This window comes from Eulemur rufifrons, chromosome 7 (genome assembly GCF_041146395.1).
Source record: "Eulemur rufifrons isolate Redbay chromosome 7, OSU_ERuf_1, whole genome shotgun sequence".
In the NCBI taxonomy this organism is placed as follows: Eukaryota; Metazoa; Chordata; class Mammalia; order Primates; family Lemuridae; genus Eulemur; species Eulemur rufifrons.
In genome coordinates, this window is record NC_090989.1 from 259,204,267 (window position 1) to 259,211,510 (window position 7,244).

Consider the following 7,244-nt stretch of genomic DNA (forward strand, 5'->3'; position numbering starts at 1 on the left):
CTGGGAACATAAGAATTTTCTTGGTACACATGTATTGAAGGAGTGGTAGTTAACACTAAAACTGCTCATACATGCAAATACAAACATACAACTAAATGACTGTTTTTTTTTTTTTTTAATTTTTCTGTTTGTTATTTTTGCACCATGAGGACAACATAATTTTTTTCTGCATTCTTTTCTTTCGTGAATTTTTTCTTCTGTTTTCATTTAACTTTCTGTACAACTTTGATAATGTAGGCTTTTCCAGTACTAAGGGACATGAAACAGTATATTACATCAAAAATGTTTCATATCTAACATCGTCACATAGGTTTGACAGCTAAGTAACTTATTATTGAACTTTGGTACTTTAGGTTAGAGAAAATTAAGTTATTTTTATAAAAAAGCTGATGGTCATTTTGTGATGGTACTTGAAACCTGATGAGACCACATGAGTGACAAAAATGGGGCCCAAGTGAAACTAACCAATTTTGAAAAAATGGGGAAGGGAGAATGGCTAAGAGGATAAAACACCATTAATACATTTCTAAGAGGGCTCAATTTCTCAAGAGATGGCAAAAATACAAAACCATTACTCTGTGGGTTTATACACTAATGTTTTCTAAAGTTTCTTCATGAACTATACAGAAAAGTTTGCCTCCAGAGAAAAAGGTATTAACCAAAATAAACACCCCAAACTTATATGCAAGTTTTGTAGCTATATGCATTATTTTTTATACAAAGTTTGGCCTTTTTAAAAAGTGAGAGTCCAGGAAAAATACGAAAGGAATTCTGGGAAAAGAAACCACATTATTTCAATTCTCTTTGCAGCATATATCTTTGTCAAATCATGAAGAAATAACTTGCTAAGACTTAGATCATTATCTTTAAAAAACGAAAGGGGTAGGATAACGTTTTAAGGTAAAGAATTGTTCAAGAGATCATCGATGATGAGGCACATATACATAGCTCCTGGTTTTCTTTCAGTAACTTTAGTATTTTTACATCATGTTCCATGATGTCTATTTCTTAATCATTGGATAGTAATTCATTAGGAAACATACAAGATATAAGAATTCTGGGGTTTTGAATATTATTGAATATGGTCTCTGAAAAGACCTAATAATTTCTAACGAAGCATATCTTACATTTCAAGCCTCAAAAACTTTGTATTTAGTTTATAGTAATTGTTACAGTTTTTCTTTGATAAACAATTTGAACAAAATTTCTTCCTTTAGCCTAATCTGGAGCCCAATATCCAGGATAAAAGAAAGTTGACTGTGTGAATAAAATCTATTATGAGTAAAAATATTGTGATAAAGTATCAGGTGATAACATCTAAACAATGACTCAGTTTTCTTATCAGGCTGAAGTATTGGGGAAAAAATAACAGAAATCTACTCCAGGCATTAAATATTTTCAAAAATTAATTTTATAATTATCAAAAAGTTATACTGCTATATTTTTATTAATACACTTTTTCAGATATTGAATGCTAAAGAGAATAGTTACCATATTCATCATGTTTGCAATAGGAAATAACAAAATGATTGCAGGGTTTATATAGAGAGGATAAGAGAGTAACAAATCAGCATTGGGATAAAATGAAGTTAAAAATGTACATGGACATTGGAAATGCATTTTTGTTGACTGGGGAAAAAGATAAGTGTGTGATTTTATTGGTAGTACAATTAAGAACCCATGATACATTGGAAAAACTCATGTTATATCTAGAATAATAGAATACTTGATACAATTTTAACAGAAATCATTTAAAAATATTTCTCTTGTTTCTTAAAATCTGTACTTGAATATGGCAAGAAATATGGATCACTAAACCTTTCAAAGTAGTTCATTTTTGTCTTTGACTAGCTTTGCCTTTTAGAAAATGTCTTTTCTACGTCTAATTATAAACTGTACCTGTGCATCTTCTAACATTATAGTTTCATTTCTTGCTTTTCCTCCCACATACCAATATTTATTCTACTTAAAATACTGCATAAGATGAAAGGAGGAGCATATCTTTACTATACATCTATCTAGATCTAGATGTATAACTGATACATATATTTATATATCAATTCTCTATCTATATAAATGTATATCTCTATATATTAAATATAGATACTGATATATAATTGAGAAGAACTCAAATAAAAACTGATAAATTATTGTGTAAAGAGAATGGCCTAAGGTTCAGAGAAAGCAGCAGCCGTTGGCATAGAAGTTCATTACCATGGTCAGGGAACAGGCTGTGGGAGAGCTTTTCTCTCTAGCTTATGGTTATGGGAAAATAATTGTCTGCTGCTTTTTCTGGGCAGAAAAAAGAAGTAGAATCATGGTAGCACCAGAATTGTTGTGAGAGGCAGGTAGCAATAAATGTAAGTTAATTCTTCTTCCCTGTCCTTTATTTTTTTTTTTTTTTTTTTTTTTTTTGGAGACAGAGTCTCGTTTTGTTGCCCGGGCTAGAGTGAGTGCCGTGGCGTCAGTCTAGCTCACAGCAACCTCAAACTCCTGGGCTTAAGCGATCCTACTGCCTCAGCCTCCCGAGTAGCTGGGACTACAGGCATGCGCCACCATGCCCGGCTAATTTTTTTTTTTGTATATATATATTTTAGTTGTCCATATAATTTCTTTCTATTTTTTAGTAGAGACGGGGTCTCGCTCAGGCTGGTCTCGAACTCCTGACCTCGAGCGATCCACCCGCCTCGGCCTCCCAGAGTGCTAGGATTACAGGCGTGAGCCACCGCGCCCGGCCCCTGTCCTTTAATTACCCAAGGACTACAACCAATTAAGAACAGCTTTCAACGTGAGTGACTCCTTGAATCACCTAATGGCCAGTGAAACAAATGAGAGTGGTCAATATTATGACCATTTAAAATGTCTCCCACCCACTGCATGTTTTGGATTACTATATATTTTTTTCTATTTGTAAAAAATCTCATTCATTTATTCTGCCCTTCAGAATTTTAATATACTCTCTCTGTGTGTGTATGTGTGTGTCTGTGTGCACAAGCCAGTTTTTGCATGATTGTTCTATTTTCTGCTACTTACTACTTCTAAAGCATTTTATATTCTGGTGTAGGGTTTTTTTAGCTGGGGGGGCACTTAAATTTTTTTTCTTATCTCTTTCAGCTATATTAATTTCAGATTGTTGTCTTAGCTTCTCATTAACCATTGCTTGTAAAAAAAAAAAGGGGGGGACAAAAAAAAGAAAATTAAAACTGCGTGCTATTTTATTGAGTTCATTTGGAAAGAAGGGAAACTTCCTCTTAGGAAGAGAAATTTCTCTTGTCTTAGGTAAGAGATAGCGGAATATGAGAGATGAAGCCCCTGAACATAGAACAAGCAGAAGAAGTTTACATTAGAAGAAGTTAATTTGTCTACATAAGAGATAAACTTTTTTTTTGAAAGGGAAGGAGAGCAGTTGACAGTTGGAACTTGAGAAAGTTATTGAAATCTAGCAAAAAATGGCATAAGAAAGCCAAGGAGAATGTCTCATTTATGTGTAGTGGACATCTAATTTTAGGATAGTGATATTTAGTATGTAATTTAAAGTTTTTATCTTATCACATTCTATTGTTATTATCTGCTGTCCCATACATGCAATAAACATCATTCACACAAGTAGCCTTGTTTGGATGATGTTTAAGGGGAAGAAATGAAAGTTATTTGGGCTAAAGGTAACAGTAAAGAAGAGAATAGAATTTTGAAATGGGATTTAAGGTGAGCGGCATTTGTGCCATAAGCTTAAAATTGAGCTAAGCATTAGGATACATCCTGTTAACACCCAATCCTCCTAAAACCCAAAATAACATTAAAAAGTTGAAAAATCTCAAAGTACATTTGATTATCAACAAAGTTTTCTTGTTTTATTTATTTATTTGTTTATTTTTATTTCAGCATATTATGGGGGTACAAAAGTTAGGTTATGTATATTGCCCATGCCCCTCCCACCCCCCTGAGTCAGAGCTTCAAGCGTGTCCATTCCTCAGACAATGCACATCACACTCATTAAATAAAGTTTTCTTATTTAAACATAAAGGACATATACAGAATGCTGAAGATTTGAATATATATGAATTCCATTTATCTTACAATTGGCTCTTTAATTTTTAAACAAAATAGAATTTTAATTCATTCCTTCTAATTTGTTTTAATGAATTAATTAATCTGAAATAAAGTATTGTTTTCAAATATGTTTAGCATATTCTGCTTATCTCTTCAAAAATTTCTTTTTCATCTTATTTCCCTTTATATATACATAATTAAAAGTAAATATATTGGCTGGGCCCCGTGGCTCATGCCTGTAATCCTAGCACTCTGGGAGGCCAAGGCGGGTGGATGGCTCAAGGTCAGGAGTTCGAGACCAGCCTGAGCAAGAGCGAGACCCCGTCTCTACTAAAAATAGAAAGAAATTATCTGGCCAGCTAAAAAAAAAAAATATATATATATATATATATAAAAAAATTAGTTGGGCATGGTGGTGCATGCCTGTAGTCCCAGCTACTCGGGAGGCTGAGGCAGTAGGATCGCTTAAACCCAGGAGTTTGAGGTTGCTGTGAGTTAGGTTGATGCCACGGCACTCACTCTAGCCTGGGCAACAGAGAGAGACTCTGTCTCAAAAAAAAAAAAAAAAAAGTAAATATATTCATAACATATATTTTCTTAAACCTAGGACAAACGAATATCAATTGGACCCTCTTTAACATTTCCTAAATATAATTGGTAACTTTTTCTTAGAATTTATGCATTAGGGGTATATTAATTTCCTAGGACTGCTATGACAATGTATCAATGACTGGGTAGCTTAAGTAGTAGAAATTTACTTTCTCCCAGTCTGGAGACTAGAAGTCCAAGGATCAAGGTGTTGGCAAGGTTGATTTCTTCTTAGGTCTCTTTCCATGGCTGTCTTCTTCCTTTGTTTTCCCATGGTGTATTCTCTGTGTGTGTCTGTGTTCTAATCTCTTTTTATAAAGAGACCAGTCATGTTGTATTAAGACCTATCTTAATGACATCATGTAACCTTAATTATTTCTTTAAAGGCCTTGTGTCCAAATATAGTCGCATTTGGTTGTATTGGGAGTTAGAATTTCAACATATGAATTTGGGGGGAGACAATTCAGCCCATAGCAAGGGTGTGAGGCTAGATTTTTAGTTTTAATCATTCAGAGTCCTAAAGTTCTGAAGTCACAAAATTTTATACAGACAAGAAAATTGTACTTACTTTCTGGTAGAAATTGCTACATTTGGGAGAAGCTGTAGCATCTTATTTGACTCTGGTTTGATTTTGTTCCAGGACTACTATGAAGATCTATTGGACATTATACCACACTGGAGAAGTACAACAATCCATTCAGTTGGTGATCTTCCTGTAGTGGAAGTTGCTTGACAGTTCTAATTTTGAATGGATCACATTAAACACCTGGTGATAATATCAATTAAAAACATCTACTCACCAGAGCCATGTGTGTCTGTGTCCCTGTGTTTTATGACCTAACTCACAACCATCTACACATAGTTGTCTATGGCTTCTGTTTTGACAAACTATGAAAGCAGTACTAGTTAAAATCTTCTATTTTTCCCTATGGTTCTACCTTACTTTTCCTTCAGTTCAATATTGGGCATGGAGGGATCCTGCTCCCCTTTACCACACAACTTCATCAGGACTAGTGGGTTCAGTCATCTTGAAGCCAGGTCAAACAAAACACACACCACATTCAGGCTTTCTCAAAGTTTACGGTTATATATATGATATTATTCTGTAATTTCAACAGATATTTTCATTGTATGTTTTCCTATGTTGATTGTATGATTTGTGATGGATATGTGTATGGATTTGAAAATCCATGTATTTACTGTAAGCTATTTCCTAGAATTTCACCTTCACAAGGCTTATTAATCTTGGATCATCTAAAGATCACACAAATACTAGAAGACAGGTCCCTAATTCCTGATATCCTCCACTATATCACATCTCTCTTTTACAGTTTGTAATTTTTCAAAAGAATTTGTGAACATATAGCCACATCTATGGCTATATGTTAAATATAAAACAAAACATGTTTTATATTTCAAAATCATAAAGCAATATTTCAATATAGTATGGTACAAAGAACGTGTGTCCAGATTCTGGACCTGCTACTTTCTAGCTGTGCATTTATGCAACACTCTTTGGTTCCAAATCCCATATTTTTATTTTTTCTTAATATTTATTATTTAAACTAAAAATATGCCTGCAAAAGTAGATGCTCAATTGATCTTAATCATCTCTTCTCTCTAAAACAATTATCTCCTATTATTAACTCAGAAAGGCAGGTCAAGCTGCTAATTAGCTCCTAAGATATATCCCACAGGTCACAGTCAGAAAATCAGAGCATTGACACAAAAGAACAAAGTTAATCATTAAAATTAAGTGAGAAATTTAGAGTTTCCAAAAGGATCTGAAGAAAGAGTAGATTGTGCATTAGAGGAAGGAAGAGGAAAAAGCTATGATGCAACTGGCATGCTGTAAGTGTCGATGATTAGCAACAATCACAGAAATGCTTTTTAAGACATGAGTGAACTCTTTTTATAAGGTAATAAAATATTCCCCAGCACCTAGTAAAAGTAATAACTAGCCACAGCCTTGAGTAGTAATTGTGTGCAGGGTGATGGAAGAAAAGATTATCTACTGACGTGCACCAGAGTGGAGAACAGTGAAAACTCATGAGCATGGCATAGTTTATCAACCGAATTAATTCACCAAGAATAGGAACTTAGCCCAGATTTGCAAGTATCCTGTACTACTTTGCTGGAGAGAATAGGGTATTAATGAGCTGCCACTAAAAGTAGCAAGCACCTAGATAGTATTAAATATTAATAAATACTATTATATATGGCATAAATGCTATCTGAAATAGATATTAGCAACATACAGATAAGGAACCTGAGGCATAGAGAGGTGATTTGTTCACTACCACACAGAATACAAGCAGAACAGCCAAAATTCAAACCATGACTCTTCATCTCCAGAGCCTGTGCTCTTAACCACTACATCACTTGATCTCTCTGTACCGAATCTCATGCAAATGTGATTTTAACCTTATTTCAGTTTTCTACAGGTACTACTTGAATTACATTAACTGGGGTTCCTTCCTCTTCTTTTGTCAATCAACATGGGAAAATAAGTAACCAGAAGTGTAAAACCACTGTGATGCATTTTTTTGACAACAGATGAGTCATATTTCACACCATTTTCTTTCTTTTCTCTCAACTGCTTGGGA